The sequence below is a fragment of the Eptatretus burgeri genome, chromosome 4 (assembly GCF_056783735.1).
Source record: "Eptatretus burgeri isolate ZD-2024b chromosome 4, Ebu_testis_v1, whole genome shotgun sequence".
In the NCBI taxonomy this organism is placed as follows: Eukaryota; Metazoa; Chordata; class Myxini; order Myxiniformes; family Myxinidae; genus Eptatretus; species Eptatretus burgeri.
In genome coordinates this window covers 115,253,086-115,275,605 of record NC_140964.1, presented here as the reverse complement: position 1 = coordinate 115,275,605, position 22,520 = coordinate 115,253,086, and the positions used below count along the sequence as shown (strand labels likewise).

At 43.4% G+C, this 22,520-nt stretch overlaps 1 long non-coding RNA gene across 1 annotated transcript in view; it reads right to left on the bottom strand.

Annotated features, from left to right (window-relative positions):
- LOC147028938 (uncharacterized) overlaps positions 1–21,857 on the bottom strand; it is a 24,047-nt gene extending 2,190 nt beyond the window's left edge. The window contains exons 1-2 of the long non-coding RNA XR_015056958.1: positions 21,742–21,857; positions 6,046–6,195 (exon numbers count right to left, since the gene is read on the bottom strand). This is a non-coding gene — a long non-coding RNA (uncharacterized LOC147028938). The remainder of the gene's footprint in view (positions 1–6,045; positions 6,196–21,741) is intronic.
- Positions 21,858–22,520: the final 663 nt, after the last annotated feature.

Sequence of the window (22,520 nt, the reverse complement as noted above, 5' to 3'; positions counted from 1 at the left end):
TCAAGACCCCTCAGACCCCGATTTTTTTTCATGGTGTGTACAAACTTCGATACATACAGGGTGATGAAGACTATAGTAAAGTTTAATCAAAACAGTGTGAGTAGTTTCAGAGAAGACGTTGCAAGTATTTGTGGACAGACGGACGGACTGTGTGCCAACCGATAAGCTCCGCGGGATGATGTTCCAGGTGAGCGAAAAACGAGAAGAGCACTCTTTAACGTCGCAACGTCGCCAGATATGCCTCTGCCCATGTGATTGACATCATTACACATACTTGTACCAAGTTTGATTTAAATCCCTGAACCCAGATTCAAAATATTAAATAATTCTGGCTGCCAGACCATGTGTCCAATCAGGTTGAAATTTAAAACATGTATTCCACATGTCCACGAGATCACAACTCTGATGTTTCACGTCAATTGATGAATCAATTCAAAATAAATATATTTTTTAAGATTTGGATTCAATACAATATGGCTGCCAGACCATGTGACCTATTAATTATTCGTGAACACCCTGGTATCCCCAAGGCTTGGGAAACATGTGGGTGAAGTTTTCCCTTGATCTGTGAAGCCGTTCTGGAGAGGATTTTTAAGGGTATATTCTTTTAAAAAAATCAAAGCTGCCAAACCATGTGACCTATGACATCATAGGTGGAGAACTTTTCGTTTCGCATGGATAGGTGATCATACCTGTAAAAGTTTCTCCTCGTTCTGTTCAGTCATTTCAGAGAATGGGATTTTTGAAGGTTTTTATGTCATAAAAATATGGCTGCTGAACCATGTGATCGATGACATCCATATTTTTTTCCCCCATAGAATTGAACCCAAGATGACCTTTAAAAATTTCATACTGATCAGATAAAGCGTTCGATGTATGCAATTATGACATCATAAAGGAGCCACTTCTGACGTCATCAAAAAATCACACTTGTTTCCCAAGGAGAGTATTTGACATGTACCAAGTTTCAATTTTTTCCCATTGAGCAGTCTTGGAGATACAGAGGTCCAAAGTTTTTCCTTTTTTCTAACATGGCTCCACACCACGAGACTGATGACGTCATGATTATCATTAAACCATTCTGTATGAGTAGTCGCACCAATGGTGAAAATTTAATGTCGATCAGATAAGTGGTTGCAGAGAAAACAGAGAAAACTAGAAGGGACTAGAAGGGTACTCGTGGAGTGCACACCTCTGCCACCCAACGCCTGATCCACGAGAACATATCTGGCCCAATACATTTTTGAAATATCATGCTATATATCGTTTTTGGCCCAATCTCTCAATGGTGAAGAATCACTTTATAAATTTAATAATTCTGATATCCAGATCCGGATTCAGATTTTTACCAAAATCGGTGTTTGAATTCAGCGACCAGACATGAAAATGCTCTTCAAATTTCAACTCAATCAGATGAAAATTGAGGATTTTAGAAAATTTGGTCCAAATTGGTCTTTTGGCCTATGTCGACCTTTTGGCCTATGTTTACCTCAAAAATTATAGGTGGTTGAATTCAGTGATCTGATATGCAAATGCTCTTCAAATTTCAAGTTAATTGGATTGAAATTGACAATTTTAGAAACAATGTAAAAATTTGGCCGATTTTTGGTGGACCTTATGGCCTATGTTGACCTTTTGACCGAAGATAACCTCAACAGTAATAGGTGGTTAAATTTACTGACCTAATATGCAAATCCTGTTCAAATTTCAAGACAATCGGATGAAATTTAAGGATTTTTAGAAAATTTGGCTCAAATTGGCCTATTCGCCCAAGTAGACCTTTTCGGTGGACCGAAGTTTATGAAACCTCAATGTGGGACCGTCGCAGAGTCGGTGACATTAATCTCTGAAAATTTCAGAACGATCTGTTGAGCGGTTTGGGCTGATGGCGAGCGGACAAACAAACACACAAACACACAAACAAACAAACAAACAAACAAACGGAGGCGATGAACACGTCAAATTTTTCTCTTTTTTTTTGCAAGTAACAAACAAACAGAGAGGGGTGAAAACATAACCTCCTTCACCTTCAGTGGCAGAGGTAACTAGCATGGACCGTACGTACGGACAGACGGACGAACAACCGAAAAACATCATGCCTCCGGGGACTTCGTCCGATTCGTCCTAAAAATCCGATCAGGTTCTGTTGAGCCTTTTTATTAATCCTTAAAATCTCCATCTCAGCCTCACTTATAAATCATGACCACCCCCAATCTGCAAGACGTCCCCCTGCCCAACGCAGCCCTGCTCTTACCACCCCCAAACCCCCACCTTCTGCAAAAAATAAACATTGCAGCGAGATGAATCCAGCGACGGAATGAGATCGGCCATGCCATCGCCCCGGTGGCAATATTTCTGCACATCTATTATTAACCACTTGCACCTGCACCACGTATCACGATAATGTTGTTGAACCTGAAAGGTGCACAAAGCCGTTTGGGAGTTGGAGATGGGGCATTGTTGTTCAAATCCATCCCGATGTCTTTAACTGTGAGATTGCAAAGTGTTTGTTTAACACAATTGCTCACCGGACAATGGGCCACGTTTAACACTTTGGGATATTACGCACAAAATAAGAAGCACGTCATTGCGATGGAATATAACGAGATCTGTATTTTTAACTTTCCATAACGTCGGGAGTTCAAAAAGATCTCGCAACGAGATCACAAGAGCACAATGAACGACAAATTCTTTTTAAACCATTCTGTATGAGTAGTCGCACCAATGGTGAAAATTTAATGTCGATCAGATAAGTGGTTGCAGAGAAAACAGAGAAAACTAGAAGGGTAGAATGGACTTTTTTAAAAAGATAAGTCTGCATTATTAGTTTCTGGGTTTGGGATTTCTTTTTCTTAAGTATGCAGCACGAGGCTGCCTGGTTTCATCGTTGGCTGAGGGTGTAGCTGTGCCGCTGATGCAGTGCCCTCTGCTGGTTCGGGCTAGAATTTGAATTTTTTTTCATGGTGCAGGAGATAGCTTGCCTCCTCTTCACGAAAAACACCGTGGGATATTTAACGTCCAACAACTAATGTCGGCAGACAGGAGGCCAAGTTTGGAGGGACGACACACCCGTTGATGAATCACAGTGCCTGTGAAACACCGGGATGACAGCTTGTAGCTGAGTCGGGATTCAAACCCAAGCGAGACGGCTTAAAGACAAATGTTTGAACCTCTCCGCTCTCATGTAATGCAGTTTTTACAATAAATAATGGGTTCAACCCAGGTCTTACGTCGGGAATATTTCCAGATAATTCGACCAAAAAGCAATCTCATGAGAGTTTTCAAATCACTTGATGGAATGTCATTCAACACCTGTTCATGCAACGTCGGGGGGGCGGGGGGGGGCACACCTTGGTATGATCATGATGTGAACTCATTTCGGAAGGTGCTCGTAAAGAGCGGGAGGCAAGCTAATCTGATAAACAAATGCTCAAGAGGGACAACAGGCGATCTGGCTGTTCCGACACGTTTCATCACAACAGCCATTGTTCATTTCACAATAGCAATTGTTAATTTCACAATAGCCATTGTTCATTTCACAACACCATCATGGGACAACTGGATCGTCCTAATGTGGTGCACTTGATGAAGGTTGAGCAGGTAATTTGTTTCCCTTTCATTGCACTCCACGACATCACCTCAAGTGCAGACAGATGGACTGCAAAACGAAGGAAAGCAACTCGTTCCAAGGTATCGGAGATAAATAAGGATCCGATTCAAAGAGTCAGGAATATCAGGCAGGAATAGCCGGTGTCTTTGTGAAGCCTGGACCGATAGTCATCACAAAACTCCCCGAAGACCTCTCGGGTACCAAGAGCTGGCACGCACCGGTAAATCTGATCCGCTTGGACCATGACCAGTTGATCGGTTGCTAAGACCACAGAATCCCTGTGTTCATGTGTTCGTTGAAGTTTATAGACTGTTGCTAAGGTGTGAGCACACTTACGGGCTTCGTGAACACGACGGCACCTTGTTCGGTGTACAATATGAATCCATCTTTCGAGCCAATGTGTGACATTTACATGGTGGGAAAAGGAAACACATTTATATCCGCACAACATTATTTATATCTCAAATCATTCCACAGCCAAACATTTCGACATAGATGTCATGAGGATCGTAAATTCCAGGCGGTATTTACGTGTAAAATAACAACGATTATGGATGCAAATTAGCAACGGATCAATGTAACAAATCACCAGGTGAGCTCCGAAGCACGTTTGTTGCTTCAACAATTATGGCTGAGACACGAGGCTGTCACGTGTGTGTGTGTGTGTGTGTGTGTGTGTGTGTGTGTGTGTGTGTGTGTGTGTGTGTGTGTGTGTGTGTGTGTGTGTGTGTGTGCGTGCGTGCGTGTATATATGTGTGTATGTGTATACACGTGTGTGTATGTGTATACACGTGTGTGTGTGTGTATACACGTGTGTGTGTGTATGTGTGCTTGTATATGCACATGTATATGTGTATGTGTGGAAATGTGCATGTGTGTGTGTGCGTGTGCGTGATGCTAAAAAAACAAGCTACAAGAAAACTACAAAAAAGCAAGCTCAAATGAGCTCAGATCCTCGTCCTCTTAATGATGACGTCATAAAAACGAATATGACGTCATTGTGATGTATCAGGTTTGCGATAAATTATCTGTGCTAATGCCCGGCTTGATTCCCGCAAACAAAATTCAAACAGCTTGCCGAGTTTCGGAGATAATGGTATAGGCGATTTCCATTAGCGGCAATATAATGACGTCAACTTTTTTTCTCGGAAGAATTCCCAAAATCGGAGATGGTTACTGTCTGTGCATGGGCTTTCTGCATATACATGGCAAGTTTCACGAAGATCCGATGAAAACTCTGGGTTGTGAAACAAAAAATGTCAAAAAATAGGAATGACGTCATAAAAATTGATACGACGTCATAGTGATGTATCATATGTGCGGTAATTAATCTCTGCTAATTCCCTGTTCGATTCCCGCAAACAGAATTCAAAAGCTTGCCTAGTTTCGGAGATATTTTTTTCGGCGATTTCCATTAGCGGAGATATTTTGACGTCATAACTTTTTTTTCTTGGAGGAATTTTCAAAATCGGAGATGATTAGTGTCTGCGCGGGGAATTTTTACATATTTACACCAAGTTTCAAGAAGTTTCGATGAAAACTGTGGGCTGTGAAACAAAAAAGTCCACAAGAAGATGATGAATAGAAGACCAACAACGTGAGAAAGACTTCGAGATCCTCCACGAGGATCTAAAAAACATTTTTGTTGCATTTTCTTCCTTGGGTCTTGTGTGGATGGGTTGGTGTGGTGTTCGTGCAGGCATGAGGGGCTGAATGGCCTCCACCTGTGTTGGATTTCCTTTTTATTTCTTGTTAATGTTTTTCAATTGTTTCATTTTTCCTCAATTTTCAATTGTTTTTCAATCATTTAATTTTTCCCCGATTTTATTTTTGGGTTTTTTCAATTTTATATTGTTTAATTTTTCAATTACTATTTAATATCCCCCTGGTTTTATTTTATTTTTTTCAATTTAATTTTTTTTTCAATTATTTAATTTACCCCCAATTTTCAATTGTTTAATTTTTCAATTATTAATTTTGTCAATTAATTTTTTTTTCCAATTTTCAATTACTTAATTTTCGTCCAATTTTCAATAGTTTAATTATTCAATTATTTTTTCAATTTTTAAAATCAATTATTCAATTTTTTATTTCAATTTTAAAAAAATTTTAAACTTCAATTTATAACTTGTTAGTAAGTGTTTGACACACAATCGTGTCGATCCAGAATAGACAATACAATTTATATGATAAAATTGTCCAAGCTCCTCACACCACCCTCTTGTCGACCTGCATACCCTGTAGATCGTAGCACATTTGCATTTACTTTGCGACTTCACAACATACTTCAGCTCACATTGCCAGTGGAAATGCAAAGGCTGCCACGACGGCATCCATAACAGTTTGTGTACTTGCTCGGTTTATAGCATAGACCTTCAATTTTAAGGTTGAAACTTTATTTCCTGCAATATTCTCACAACAGAACCTTTGCTCACCTCAATTCAGAAGACGCACGCAATTTACAGGAATCCAGTGCACCAGATACGAGTTCCTGCATCTCAGGTGAAATTTCAGTTCATGGTCTACACACTGTGGGTCACTCAACACACCACCGGTCTCTTCAAAGTCATCACGAGTTCGAGAATCTGAAAGACGGGAAATGGGGTGGGAGTGGGGTTCTCAGTCTCTTATGAGTCCATGAGGTTCACAAAAATCATCGGTACGCCTGATCAGCCACTTATAATGATGGCTTCTGTAATAATAACTAAATAGTTAGGCAACTGTATATCTCGTGAGCAGTACATATACCCTGCCTTCACCCTATGCACTGCTGAGTGAGCAGTCCCTTCTTTACAGCTCACATACGTTGGGTTGAGAAATCTAAAATCCATTCTTTCAAGCTGACTCGTCTTAAGAGAGCAGCTTAAAATACCCTCCCTCCACCACACATACCCCATGGTGAACAGGTGAGCTGAACAGTGCAAAACGTCTTCCCATTGGTTCACCTGATAGGTGATTCTTACTTTTCTTTGATCTGCCACGCTGTTTATACCTTTGATAGTTTCTACCTCTTCAAAGTACAGCCTCAATGCTACCTGTAAAGCCCACAAGCTCGAGGCGATACGCTTGAAGCCCACAGGCTGGATGCTACCTGTGAAGCCCACAGGCTGGAGGCTATACCCGTAAAACCTACAGGCTCGAGGCTACCTGTAAAGCCCACAGGCTGGAGGCTATACCCGTAAAACCTACAGGCTGGATGCTACCTGTAAAGCCCACAGGCTGGAGGCAAAACCCGTAAAACCTACAGGCTCGAGGCTACCTGTAAAGCCCACAGGCTGGAGGCGAAACCCGTAAAACCTACAGGCTCGAGGCTACCTGTAAAGCCCACAGGCTCGAGGCTATACGCTTGAAGCCCACAGGCTCGAGGCTACCTCCTGTAAAGCCCACAGGCTCGAGGCTATACGCTTGAAGCCCACAGGCTCGAGGTTACCTCCTGTAAAGCCCACAGGCTCGAGGCTATACGCTTGAAGCCCACAGGCTCGAGGCTACCTCCTGTAAAGCCCACAGGCTTGAGCCTGTCCATGTTTTTGTCATAACGTCTTGGCAGCTCCTCATTTCAGTTTCCATAAAGGTTCTACAAATTCGTTGCGGGATGGATTTTCTTGTCCTGTGTCCAAAGGATTTACCGCAGAATAGAATCAATCACATGTCTTCCATACCACCAAGATGATGACACGTGATTTAACAATAATCGCACTTGCATTTCCAATCGTTTACTTGTTTTAATATTTGAAGCCAACTCTGGAGTCTCATTCGAATGAAAGCTCGACTTGATATTATTAATATTCACAAGCGGGATATGTAGTACCTGTTAAGTAATATCAATTTCTGTTTGAAATCCGACCTCCTGCAATACACTTCGACATACCTTTTGAATAGTCATTTTATTACTTAAAAATCTCCTTCCCGTGCCTCTTTCATAGCGCACACCACATGAGCAAGCTGCATGCGGTGACGTTACATTTTGATCTTGAACGAAGTCCGTTCAAAATGTTCTTGCAACGACTTCCACGACATCGTCCAAGAAAGGAAAATGTTTTTATTTTTACATCGATAAGTGTTTAAAATCGGAAATGAAATGTTGATTCGTACACTAATTAATATTATATTTATATTTCTGAAAAACAGCGGCGTTTCTTGGAACATTTTGAATATCTCGTTTGGAGAACTTTGAGAGGCAACATACTGAATGACAGCTGTAGACAATGACCGGTACTAATAAACAAAATGCTTTGTGAACAACAAGGACCTCTATAATATGTTGTAGCTATCTCTCTCTCACACACACATACACACACACACACACACACACACACACACACACACAATAATTGAAAAAAAACTTGATAATTGAAGAATTAAACAATTGAAAATTGAAAAAAAAAAGTTGAAAATTGGGGGAAATTAAATCATTGAAAATTTAAAATTTTAATAATAAAATAATCAAAAGGTATGGGAAATTTATTCTTCAAAAGGTGGGACAGTATGGACACCAAAACTGAACACTCAATATGGACACCAAAACTGAACCTCCCTCCGGGAACCTTAATCCCACTATGAATTTGCAATTGGTCGCTGGTTTTAACACCAATACAAGTTTATATTACGGACCCTCGGCATCAAAAAGCTACATATATCAAACAAGTTGAGCTTCAAATGGAGCACCTCGTCGCCATTCGAGTATTGAAATTGCATCAGACGTGGCAATATATGTGAATCGTTTCTCCCAGATTGCCTGCTCGATGATAGAAGATGCCATTTTCATTTTTGCCCCCCTCTATCCCTAATCCCGTTTTGAATCCCACGTAGACACGGACAACTTGCTGGAAATAATAACTGTGATAACCCCAACAAGAACATTCGGCTTGCAGTCATGCTGCTTTGGAAACCCAATGCCAACATTGATTGCTTTGAGTTGAAATTTATTTCAGATTTAGATAACCTTTGAAGTCGATGCCAAAATGTAAATGGTTAGCAAGAGGTCAGTGGCAGAGAAACATCACAAATCGGAACTCAGACAAAGGCCAATTCATATTCAGCTCAAGTATTACATTGTCAACGGCATCAATGTTCGCACGTACTGGCTTCCTACATCTTCTCTCCAGTGTTTGATGCTGGAATGCTCTGACTGACTGCACACCATAAAAGTGCACACCAAGTTAGCACTTGTTAAAACTGCTTTATCGAACCACAACTACTTTAAGGACACTAAATATTCCCACCTTTGTAGGGTCAGCCTGGGAAAGTTTTTGTCCTGCGTTTGACGAACAGGCGGCTCGCCAGGTAAGACCGAAAGTGATTTAAGCAGGGATTTGACATTTGTTAAGGGTGCCGGTGATATTGAGAATGTCTATCAACTAATGCTAGCAATTAAGACACCCAGTATAACCGCCATCCAAGGGACAGCGAACTTTAAGATGGAACATCTTGCCAAGGAAACACCATTCTGACATTTTGCAGTCAAGTCAGGAATCGAACCCAGATTAGACAGCTCAAAGGTAAGTCTGAGCAATCGTGTGGGACCTGAAATCGTCCAACAGATACGAAGCATAATTCAATTAGCCAATCCAAGAGGCCACATGAAGACGTCGTTGTCGTCAATAATCAAATCAATCAATCAATCAAATCAATCAATTATGTACCTCCCCTTTGCAGAGCATTGGTACTGCCGAAGCATTGACGAGGCTACAATCCTGGTCCGGTCGCCATTCAGACTCAGGAAATCACGGCAGGAATTTGTAATTTGCTCAGGGTGCTGGCGATAGCTCGCCTACTCTTCGCGAAGGACACCGTGGGATCTTTAACGTCCACCAATGAATGCTAGAAGACAAAACACCAGTTTAACGTCCATCTGAGAGAATGCACACACAGTGATGAACCACACTGCCTGCGAAACACCAGGATGACAGTGTATAGCTGGGTCGGGATTCGAACCTGGGCTGGACAGCTTAGACGTGAATGTGTGTACCTCTCCAGTGTAGAGCCCAGACTATCCTGCCAGTCTATGAAGATGTCACGATTGGAGAATTTGTCGTTTTATAATTTCAGAATGATATCACTGGCTGAAACCTTTCAAGACCTCGAATATCCCCGAAAACATCTTATTGTCTAATAATGTGATAAAACTTGAAAAAAACATTTTAAAATCGAGACAGATCTCTAATACCGAAACTAATTCAATTCAACATAACTGTATTATGATTATTATTGTTATCATTTTTGGTTCACGAGTCAGTAAGTGACCACAATATTCAGTATTGGTGTGTGTCTGTCTGTCTGTCTGTCTGTCTGTCTGTCTGTCTGCTTGTTTGTCTGTCTGTCTGTCTGTCCCGAGCATAGCTCCGTGAGTTTTGATCCGATCCTGATAAAATTTTGGTGGGAGGTTTATATCATGATCGAGTTGTGTTTTCCTGAGAATGGGTGTGGTGCGCCCGTTATGGGTGGAGCCACGCCCAAAAAAACGTGTTTTTAGGGGGTGGCTGATTTCAATTTGCATCTTCTCCAAGGGATTTGTCGAATCTGGCAGGGTGTTTCGGTATTTGGTTAGCCAAATGGCACCTGCATAGCCCCACGGAGCTCGATTTTTCATTTTCATCCCAAGGTCAAGGTCACAAGGTTTCATTAGAAAATTTCGAATTTTGACATAAAAATCAGACAACCGCCCAAACTTTGAGAGCAAGGATGACAAAATTTTTTATGCATAATCTTGAGGTCATTTCCCACCCAATAGTCTTCAAACCATTTTGCTCTATCTCGAACACCTTGCCCGTGGCGCCCCCTTCAAGTTTGTTTTTACGCTGATTTCATCAAAGTCTGGATAATCCGAGGAGTGCGAAATGCCATACAGCCTATATGACGTTGTATTGTTCCTGGAATGTTCCAGAGGAAGTTTTGCACCAAAGGTCATAATCCTTGACCTTTGACCTTTAAAGTTCACAAAGGTCAAATTTTCAAAGTTGTGGGAATCGAACCGGGTTTTCGACCTTCTTCGACGAACTAACTCCAATAAGTTATAGCACGTATCCTGTTTCCTTATTTTAATGTCCACAACATTGTTTTGTGACTTTTAAAGATTATGCAAAGGTAAATTTTGAAAGTTGTTGAACGAAACCAGGTTTTCGACATTTTGCTGCTAATAATCTGTCACTCGTACCACATCATGTTGATCATTTTTATAACTTGGTCAAACATTATCACATTGTCTCATCCTTGACTTCTGAAACAATCTACATTGTCAAATACCGCTCGTGAACCATTGCCGTCTCCAGACTTGTGATTATTATTTTCTTGCAAAATCAAAGATTTTTCAAGGATGTTGGTCAGTCGATTTTGTTATTCTGTTTGTCTGTCAATCGCCTACAGGTCACAATTCCAAACAGATTGTCATGAAACTTTACAAAGTTGTATAGGTAGTCTCAACTAAGAAGCCTATTGATTTTGAGGTCAAAGGTCAAAGGTCATCTTGAGGTCGTATTTCTAAAGTCGTTATTTTTCATCCGATTTACTTGAGAGTTGAAGAGAATTTGCATATTGCGTCACTAAATTGGGAAAGCAACTCTTTTTGAGGTCAAAAGGTCAAAGGTCAACTCAAGTTCAAACTTCTAAAATCAAATTTCATCTGAAAAATTATCGATTTGCATCCTATTAACTTGAATATTAAACAGCAATTGCATATCGCATCACTAAATTGGGAAATCAACTATTTTTGTGGTCAAAAGGTCAAAGGTCAGCTCAAGGTCAAACTTCCAAAAACATCAAATTCCATCTGAAAAATCATCAATTTTCATCCAATTAACCTGGAAATTAAGCAGCAATTGCATAGCCCATAACTTAATTTGGACAGCACCTATTTTTTTCAGGTCAAAAGGTCAACTCAAGGTCAAACTTCTAAAATCATCAATTTCAATCTGAAAAAGAAACAATTTTCATCCGATTGACCTGAACTTTGATGAATAATGTCAATTTTAATCTTCACGAAATGGACAATTTGATGTATCCATAGCAACCTTTGGAGAGACGGAGGGGGGGAGCTTGCAAGTATCATGTTCTACATGACGTCTTTTTCTCGTTATTATTATTATTATGATCTGCAAATTCAACTTGCATAACGACCGCAAAGGGGGAGTATAAAGTCATGGGACTTGGTGCTCAAAGTTGAGCAATCAGGTATGAGATCAAAACAAAGCAAGAAACAAACAGCTTGGCCTGATGAAGACCAGAAGGCAACCGAAAACTTCTCCCTCCTGTGAAGTTGGAATCATCTGAAATGAGTTATTTAATTTGGAAATCGATTGCTTTCTTTTTCATTTCCTTCCACAAGCAGGAGGGAAAGTTAAACCCTGTTGAGACCCCCTTTTCCCTGTGGTGTTCCAGGCATGTACTGGGCCCGAGTGACGTCAAGTGCCAAGCTGTCTGTTTGTCATAGTTCTTCATCAGTTATGATTTTAAAGGGTGTCCGGATGAGGGAGAGGGGACATGAGTGACAGATAAATGTAACAAATAAAATAAGCAGTTTTATGACGTAGGAAATGGGGACTATATAGAGTAGAGCAAAAGATAAATAAACAAGAGGGAACATCAATCAGATAATGTATCTCTGAGAACGATGTATTCTGTACCTCGACGGCCATTGATGTTTCAAGGTCTTCGACCGACGCACACGGTGGTGATGATTAACGTTGCAATCGTGGGCCGAACGCGCAGGTATGCGCGATCACCTGTAGATGTCGGTGGATTATGACATCAGAAGGAGGCAATTGATACATACGTGTTGCAGGGATGTTGAGCCGGTTAGTAAAGTTGACAATGTATTTAGTATAAATTGGGAATTAAGAGCTGAAAGCGTGCTGACTCATGATCGTCACGTCAGTCACACTCAACAGTTCACTTACTGGAAGCCACGTGTTGGAGAAGAGTTTGTTGAGAGCGTTTTCATTCCATGACGTCGTCTAGCTGCAATGACGGTTTATTTTCATCTGATGTTTATGTCGGTTTTGTGTGCAGTGCAGTCATGAGGATGCTGGCTTAACTCAAATACCATGTTGATGAAACCTGTGCCATAATCACCTGTATACGGCGTAAGAAGGTCGAAATGTGTGTGCGTTCAGCGTGCCGCACCACATGCAAAGATTGAAAGCACTCACGACAGGCAACGTCATCGCAACAACATCATGAACGTGAACGTATTCACTTATTTATATCATGCTTTCATAATATTTCATTCAAGACCGAGCATGGATGACTCATTATAGCGACATGACACTAAAACTGCACAGAGATTTATAGAAATTTAAGAGGCCACAGTGTGGAGGTGAAGGAGTTGTCGTTCTGATGTTACAGAACTTGAAGTCAAATCCGATGCTTGAGGTGGAGTAAACACCTAAGCATGAAAATGTAGTTCAACTAGAAGGGCACTCGGTAGAGTGCATACCTCCGCCAGGCTTATTAGTTTGCGTTTTGTATCCCACTGATAGGACAAATCTGGATTCGGACCTGAACTAAAATCGAATCGGGTTGTCCTCGTCACCTAACCAACTCATCCATCTAGTTTTGTCATAACCCATCCACAACATTTTGAAATAAAATGATAAATATCGTTTTTGACCCAATCTCTCAATGGTGAAGAATCACTTCAGAAATATAAAAAAAAATTTATCGAATTCCGATCTGGATCGTCACCAAAATTGAAACAATTTGGCCTTGTGACCCACCCAATCTGTCCACCAAATTTCGTCCAAAACTTTTTTAGATATCGTGCTATGTATCGTTTTGGCCCGATCTCTCAAAAGTGCAAGATCAATTTAAAAAATTTCGGATCCAGATTCGGATCTTTACCAAAATCTAACCAATTCGTCCATATCACATACCCAAGCTCTCCACCAAATTTCGTCCAAATCAGTTCACAACTTTTTGAGATATCCTGTTCACAAACAAACAGACAAACAGACAGACAGACGGGGTGAAAACATAACCTCCATCCACCTTCGTTGGCAGAGATAACCACAGGGTTCATAGAACACCAAGCCCTGCGCAGTCTTGAGAAAAAGGAACATGGGTGGGGTATATGCGAGCGGAAAATCTGATTGGTCGTGATGATGTAAAATGATGTAATATTTTGTCCAAGTACTGCTAAATGCAAAGTTTTTGAAAGTGCCAATAAGACGATTTGTATACCACAGTGTTCAAGTATACAAATCAATTGAAATAAAATAAAGATTTTAAAAGTTGTTGAAATTTTTTTTGGAAGTTTGCTGTGCAACATCTTTTACACCACCTTATTTCACACGTCACTTGACATTTTCATGCCTGTTGTTTGTGGCCTTTATGACGTCCTTCAAAAACAGTAAGTCTCCTGTTTGGAACGATTTTCAAATTGTTTGACTGCCAGACAGAGATCGAGTAATATATATATATATATATATATATATATATATATATATATATATATATATATATATATATATATATATATATATATATATATATATATATTTGCGGTTGCGGAACGGGGGTCGGTGGCGAGAACGACCACGAGGTGGGGAAAGCTACGTCGTCTCCACAAGACTCCCCGGAATTGTAGGCCGTCGCTCGGATAACTCCGTGAGCCGGCGGGTGGTTTAACCGACCATGGATCGCCAATATCTCAACCGTGTGGCGTAGGGTTATTTTGTCTCGATCCAATGTACCTAAGTACCCACGCAGTCTCGGCTCCCGGGAATCCACGCCCTCAGAACGCCTGGCCGAACAAGATTCACTCTACCGGCAGCGGTAAAATTACACCTACCGACTACCACTCACTATGAACTACCTACCGACTACCAGTATGAACCAGAATAGCACCAAGTTCCTTGACTTTGCAAGAAGTCATGGACTTAGGGTGGCTGGTTCATGGTTTCAGCACCCACAAGCTCATCGCTGGACTTGGTATTCCAACGCTGGCGGTGTGGCAAAGGAGATTGACCATGTCCTCATTGACGGTCGTTGGAGGATGATCCAGAACTGCAGGGTCTACCGGAGTGCTCAGTTCCTCAATAATGACCACAGGCTTGTTGTAGCAACTCTAAAGCTGCACCTTAAATCCTGGAGAATGGTACCATCCCAGCCTAGGCTGGATGTTGGCAAGCTCAGGGATGAGAGAGTAGCTGAGGAGTTTGCGAACAGGCTGAGTGGACACTTGGGGGGTCTGGGTGCTTTGGGGGGTCCTGAAGAGTTGTGGATGGCTTCAAGACCACCGTCCTTGATGTTGCCGGTGGATGTCTTGGAACTCACCGCAGGGCAAAGAAGAATTTTGTATCTCAAGGGACACTGGATACCATTGACCAGAGTCGCAGGGCCAGGCTGAATGGCAGAGCTGAGCTGTTCAGGGAGCTGAGGCGTAAAACTGTACGTGCACTGAGGGTGGACAAGGAGGCCTATGTGCGAGGAATCTGTGAGGGGGTAGAGCATCACCTGTAGACAGGTGATTCTCGTCCCGCTTACAGGGGAATTCGTGCATTGCGTTCATCCAAGCCCATCCCTCAGAGCACTACAGTTAGAGCAGAGAGTGGAAGGCTCTTAACATACGAGTCTGAAGTGAAGGCCCGCTGGGCCGGTTACTTTGAGCGGTTGTACCAGGCTGATCCACCAGCTGTCGAGTTGGACGTCAAGGGTGTTACAATCCCTGTTGCTGACCCTCGAATCAACTGTGGTCCACCTTTGCTTGTGGAAACACAGGCTGCGATGAACCAGTTGAAACGGGGCAAAGCTCCAGGGATCTGTGGCATCCATGCTGAACTTCTCAAGGCTGGTGGAAATGCTGCACTCGTGTCATGGAATGCAGTTTTGTGCTCTGCCTGGAACACAGGCATCATCCCAACTGATTGGAAGAGGGGCCTTGTTGTCCCTCTCTGGAAAGGGAAGGGTGATCGCCAAGACTGCAACAACTACCGACGGGTGACGCTGCTCTCAGTGCCGGGCAAGGTCTTTGCTCGGATAATTCTTGATAGGGTTCGCCACCATCTGCTTGAGCACCAGCGTCCAGAGCAGTCAGGCTTTACACCAAAGAGGTCAACGATTGACCGTTTCCTTGCTCTTCGTGTCCTCACCGAACGCAGGCGAGAGTTTCGGCAGGGGCTGCTTGCAGCCTATGTTGATCTCTGTAAAGCGTTTGATTCAGTGAATCGGGATGTCCTCTGGAGGATTCTTGGTCTTCGTGGGGTGCCACCAAAACTGATCGATCTGATGTCTGAACTTTACTCTGGTACTGAGAGTGCTGTGAAGTGTGGTGGTACCATCTCTGACTTATTTACAGTTGTTACTGGAGTTCGTCAGGGGTGTGTACTGGCCCCCACACTTTTCAGCACTTGTATGGACTGGATTCTAGGGAGGATGTCGGAGAGATCAAGTTGCGGTGCATCGTTTGGGAATGTCAAGATCTCGCACCTTGATTTTACAGATGATGCAGTCATCTTTGCGGAGACTTTAGACATCCTTTTGGGGGCCCTTGAGGTGCTGAATGAGGAGTCGGAGCCGCTGGGATTACGCGTTTCTTGGGTCAAAACTAAGATCCAGGCTTTCGGTGACATCTTGGATGCTGCTGTCCTGTCTGTGCCTGTTTGTGGTGAGGATGTTGAGGTCGTGGAGAGATTCACTTACCTTGGCAGTGATATTCATGTCTCTGCTGGCTGTGAGTCAGAGGTCAATAGACGTCTGGGTCGGGTCTGGGGAGTCATGGATTCACTGGATCATGGGGTGTGGCGCTGCCGGTACCTGTGCGGGAGGACAAAAGTCTGAGTCTTCAGGTCCTTGGTACTTCCAGTCTTGCTCTATGGATGCAAGACTTGGACTCTGACCAAGGATCTGAGATGGAGACTTAATTCCTTTGGTACCAGGTCTCTTTGGAGAATCCTTGGCTATCGCTGGTCGGATTTTGTGTCCAACGAGCAGTTGCTGAGAGAGACTCAAATGAGATTTGTTACCTGCATAGTGCGTGAGTGTCAGCTGTGGCTGTATGGACATGTGGTTCATTTTCCTGACGTTGATCCTGCTCACCACATTCTCTCAGCGAGGGAGTCTCATGAGTGGAGGAGGCCAGTGGGCCGACCACGTGCCTCGTGGTTGTAGCAGGTTGACCATCATCTCAAGGAGATGGGGATGGGCCTGACACCTACCTAGGGGATGGCCATACGGAGGCCCCTGGAGTACCGGCGGAAAGTGGACGGAGCGACGCGCTGTTCTGGCACATGCTCCCATACCTGACCTGACCTGACTACCACTCTGCCACCTTTCTGGCTCGGATGCAGTCGAGTGGGCCTGCCCAGGACGTCCCGGCAGCAATTGTCTGATTACTGGGGATAAAACCCCGCCTATACTCAGATCCGAACCATGCTGGACCAATGCAAGAAGGGACGGAAACGAACTGGGGATATTTCTACAATTGTTTATTTACAATAAAAATAGACAGGGAAGACTTAATGCGCATATGCAAGTAATATTTACAATGATCAAAAACAAACACTTAAACAGTTTCTACTTATAAGACGGGCCCACACGCAGACACACACACAAATAAAAATAAAACGAGTTCTTTATTGGACCCTCGCAGCCGAGGAGAGAGACGAGCTGGGGGTCAGATTCCAGCTGGGTACCTGACCGTCAGAAGAAGGGGGTGCTCCATGGTGCAGCACCTGACAATGGTCGTTGGTTTGGTCCCCAGTCGCACGTGTGGGACTCGTGGTTCGTGGCGGCACTCGGGTGGTGAATAGCGGGGTCCATGGAGGGGGGTCAGGGTCGCTCTTTCCTTTCCTTGTAGAGGGCCAGCAGGGACACGTTCGCCGCCTCCACGACCTTCTGCTCAACTCTCCGCTTCAAAATAACTGCACGCTCAACAACAACCCTCAGAGCCCTATCCAAAACCTTGTCAGAAACCCGTGGAGAACTTCCTCCAAGACCCTTCTTCTCTTCCTCACTTGACTCTCAACCACCACAACCTTGTCAAAAACTTCAGAACAACCTTCGTAACAACCCGCTGCCTCAGAGAGTGCTTGGGAATTTATAGACCTCCCTCAACGGGGAGGGGCTCGCTCGAACAGACGTCACTCCCCGCCCTGATTGGACAGGCTCCTATGGGTTCGCCTTTTCTGGGCGGGGTTTCGGCCCCTGCCAGGAAAGCCCTCCCACTCTTCCACGCGGGTTCATACTTGTCGAGCAACAGTATCAATGTTGCAAAGGTCATCGTGAAAGAGTTACAACGTTTTTGGGAGCCGAGAAACTGGAACCGCGAGATCCCGCCTAGGCACGTCAGGGTGCGAGACGGCAGCTGGTTGGCGGTGGATCGTGATGGAGGATGGGATGGTTGTTGGATGTAATAACCTAACGAAAAGAAATTTCAACGCTCACCTTTGATTCTCCCACTAGACAAAAGGAAGGGGATCTGACTATACACATACTTAACGACATAACTGACTTTTGGGACATCTGTATGTTGAATGCATATGGTTTCCAGATCCGTAACAAGAGATATATATATATATATATATATATATATATATATATATATATATATATATATATATATATATATATATATATATATATATATATATATATATATATATATATATATATGTATACACATATATACACATATCTTGTTGCGAATTCGCGCCCGCCGGCGTACGAACGGCCATGTAACTCGAATCACGGCACGTCGCCCACCGGATGGACAATTCTGTGGTGACCCTCTCGGACTAACGCCGGGAGCTAATCACGGGTGGACCTTTCGGCCTCACCACGATCGTGCCAATCAGCCCCCCGCGTGGGATAGGGTTGTTCGCCAAATTCGACCTACCTAAGTACCCACGCGGAGGGTAGACCGGGTGATCGCACCTCGCCGCAGGTCGACTCCGGACACGGGCCACTTAAGCGACCCGTTCCGTACTATCGGGATAACTGAGCGGTGTTATCATCGGCCTCGACGGTTCCGATTAATTATCGGGCGTATTAAGCCCACTACCAACCCTTTACGTGAAGCAAGATGGAGATTCAATTAAAGAAAAGACGAAGCGAAACGGGAAAAACAGTTCAACATAATGCACATTTATTCCGCGGCACACGGAGAGCACACATATACAATTACAACAATTATGCACCTACAGCAAATGCTAGAAAAAGAAACACAACAATGCAGAGATACTACCGACTACACAAGCACACGGCAACACTTAAACAGTTTTACTTTACAGACGGCGCCAACAACACATTTACTCAAAAGCAAAAGAAAAGGGCCACCCTCAAAGACAAGGGGGCAGATGGGGCCTGTGGGCCGCGAGACCGGGTGGATCCTACCCGTGTCTTTGTGATGAGCCGCAAATGTGGTGGCGCGGCGGTGCCCCGACTCCGCGCTTCTTCGTGGGTTTCGTTGAGTGGGGTGGGAACGGGGCCCCCTTTTCGCACTATCTCAGCGTGGGGGGGAAAAAGGGGGGAATTGTTGATGCTCTGGGGAAAGAGGATAGCTGGCTTGCTTGGGTCCCGCGACGAGCGACTCCACTGCGAGCTCATCGCCGACCGCCGTCTTCCTTGCCTCGGACCCAAGCTATTCGGTCTCTTCCGCAATTCTCCTCAGCCGACTTCAGCAAACCACCTGTACGCCCTCCCCTCCCGACTCACTCCACGCTCCAACCCGACTCGACCGCACTCCAGGCTTCCCCTCTCTGCAGCTCCCCGACAGACTCCGAACCCCGACAGACTGTGAGCTCCACTCGGCTCTCCGACCTCTCCAGACTGACTCTTCCGAAAAAACTGACTCCCGCTGCCACACTCTGCCGCTGCCACACTCTGCTCTCCAAAACTGACCTTTTTTCGAAACTGACTCAATTCGCCCCGCGCTCGGCGCTTTATAGTCCGGCAGGAGAACCCATATGCAAATTTCTGGATCAGAATGAGCTCGGGGGTGGAGCCACGCTCGCCCATTGGACGGAGAAAAAGGGGCGTGAGTCTCCCCTGATCCTCGAATTTGCATATCCTGATTCTACTCCGACGCGCCTGGAGGCGGGGCCAAACCGCCCCGCGCTTGCTGATTGGACGGATCAGAAGTGGGTGTGTATCATTCCTGATCCGAATTCTCCTCGGAAAGGCCGCACTTTGCACTCACGGTTCGGCACGCGTCCCGTACGAGGCCAGGACAGCCTGACGCTCGGCGTTCACAAGTGGTGCGGGAATGGCCGCAGAAGGAGAGGTGAAGGTGGTGGAGGGTTTATTGTGGTGGTTTATGGCCATGGCGACGTTTGGAATGGCGTTGATGCGATGTTTGCGGGAGCGAGTTGTGAAGGTAAAGGTCATGGCTGTTGGCGTTGTTGTTGTTGTTGTTGTGAAGCGGCGTTGCAGTCAGTGGTTGTTGTGTGATGGCGGTTGAGACGTGGTGGCTTCAAAATAAAGATAGAACAGAAAAACGGCTATCTTAAAGGGTCGCAGCCCGAATGAATCACATTTATTCCCTCTAAACAACGGGTTTGGGCTAACTACACCTGTACTTACAGAGATATCTCACCTACAGGACCTGAATGGTGGTTTGCGAATTTCCACAACCGCAACAATATATATATATATATATATATATATATATATATATATATATATATATATATATATATATATATATATATATATATACACATGTACATATCACTCCTCTCTGCACATGGACATCTGGGAAGAATACAGAGCCAAATTACTGTATTGCTAAATGACAGGTTCGTATTCCAATTCACATTCTGATTCATGTTTAAATAATGCCTTCGGCATCCCCCATCACGGCACCCTTGGTGCGGAGGCATAAAATATAATATTCAACTTAAATGAAGTTGTCGCTCAATGATAAACTAATGTTTGTAGACAAACAGACAGACAAACAAAATGAACCAATTGCTTAACACCACTTTTCACTTTGTACACAGGGGTAATGAACATGTTCAAGTTTGTATGTACATCGGTAGTGGAGCGAAATTCATCTGGTTTGATCTGACCTTCATTCACACAGGAATTTTGGTCCTAAGGAGTCAAGAATGCTCTGCTCGACCTTTACCGATTATATATGCCGATCTCCCTTTCTCTATGGTGCACAGCCCAAAGGCGAGTTCAGTACAACCAAAGCATCCTCACTGCAAGGATTTCACGAGGTAGTTTGCCTTTACTTTCCCAGCAGTAATCAAGGTATGAATTTGTAATTTGTTCAGGGTGTCAGTGATAACTTGGCAACTCTACCTGAGAGACACTAGGATCTTTAACATCCACCAACTAATGCTGGCAGACAGGACACAGTGCAATCCTTCATCATAATACTAAAATATGCAATTCGGTGTCTGCTTGTCTGTCTGACAGTTTTTTAACTGCAATACATTCAGTTGTTACTTATCCAAGCTCCACTAAACTTGACAGGAGGACTAAGGGTCACATAATGGAGGTTGCAGCAACCTCATTTGCCTACCTTCCCCAAGGGGGTGTTCCACCTTCGGTGAAGTCCGTGTTGAGGTGTATATCCATGTTATAACAGCTCATGGTTGCATTTATCCAAGACCGCTTCGAATACCAAAACTAATAGCAAGATGAATGATAATACCATCATATAAAATGTTATTACAAAACAGTATTAATACTAATAATATCCCCTCTCCGCAAAGGGTTTTTCCTTCTTGAAAAAATGCCATGTTAATGTATAAATAGCTGAGGCCAAATAAAAAAAATGCCACTTGATCATCCGGATTTTTTTTTAAAATGGAAGGAGACACTTTTTATTCGTTGTTATTATTTTTTTATTTATAGATGGCTGCTGGCTTTTAGTACCCGACACGCCAGTTTTTTTACCTCCTCCCCCCCCAGCCCCCTTCCGCCAAAAAATGTGAGTCGTACCAGACGTGTCAGTTTTCTCCCTCCAAACAAATATGACTTGGGTCATATACCTGACGCATCACATACACACTAACTAAGCCTATTAAAAATACAATCCACAGTTCTAAACAAATATATCATAAATATATGGCAGAATACAAAAACTACACATTTCGTTGGAATTAAAATTATTGGATCTGCCATCTTTCTATATAGATCTAAAGTGAACATTTAATGCACAGATTTACATATGTGGGATGTGGACTCACCATCACTCCCTGCTCCAACGCCCTCTCCACTAGCGAAATCGGAGAAAACATCATGTCGCGAGCCTCGCCATTCAAGAACTGTTCTCGTGTAGCACGGCTTCAGGACTCTATGTTCCTGTCCGAATTTGCAAAGAGATGAAAATCATCTTCAAAAATGAAGCTTAAATCTTGAAAATGATTTGTCGCGTTCGCGCACTTTGTCTCCATTCTCCATTCATCACACAATTTTCTAGTTTTAAAACCAGTTGTATTTTGTTTAATTTTAATCAGAAGCGTGCACTGAATTTTACTGCAGCGGATGTAATAGAATTTACATACATAGACATGTACACAGATCAGCATTGCTCGCATATCGTACACAGAAACGGAAATCAGCAGTGAACGGAGAGCGGCCGTACAGCACTCGGAGCTGCGGCTCGGTAGAAGCTATAAAACTGAGTACCGCCATTGGGAAAATGATAGATTCAAAGAATGGTCTAAGAGTCGTACACAAAGATATGTATTTTTAAGTGGTGAAAACAATTTTAATATTAGTACAGGCATTTTCGCAGAAATATTTGGTCAACCTCCCACAAATTGCAACAAAAGCAAACTCAACAGATTTTGGTTCCTGGATATGTCCTCAGTGACAGAAAAAAAAGTCCTAAGGGATCCTCCGGGGGGAAAGTCCTGAAATCATGGAAATCCAATATGGCCGCCACCCGGCTTCGGGGAAAATGAGAAAATTGTAAAGATTGATATTTTAATATGTAAATATATGTTTTTCTGCATTCTAATTG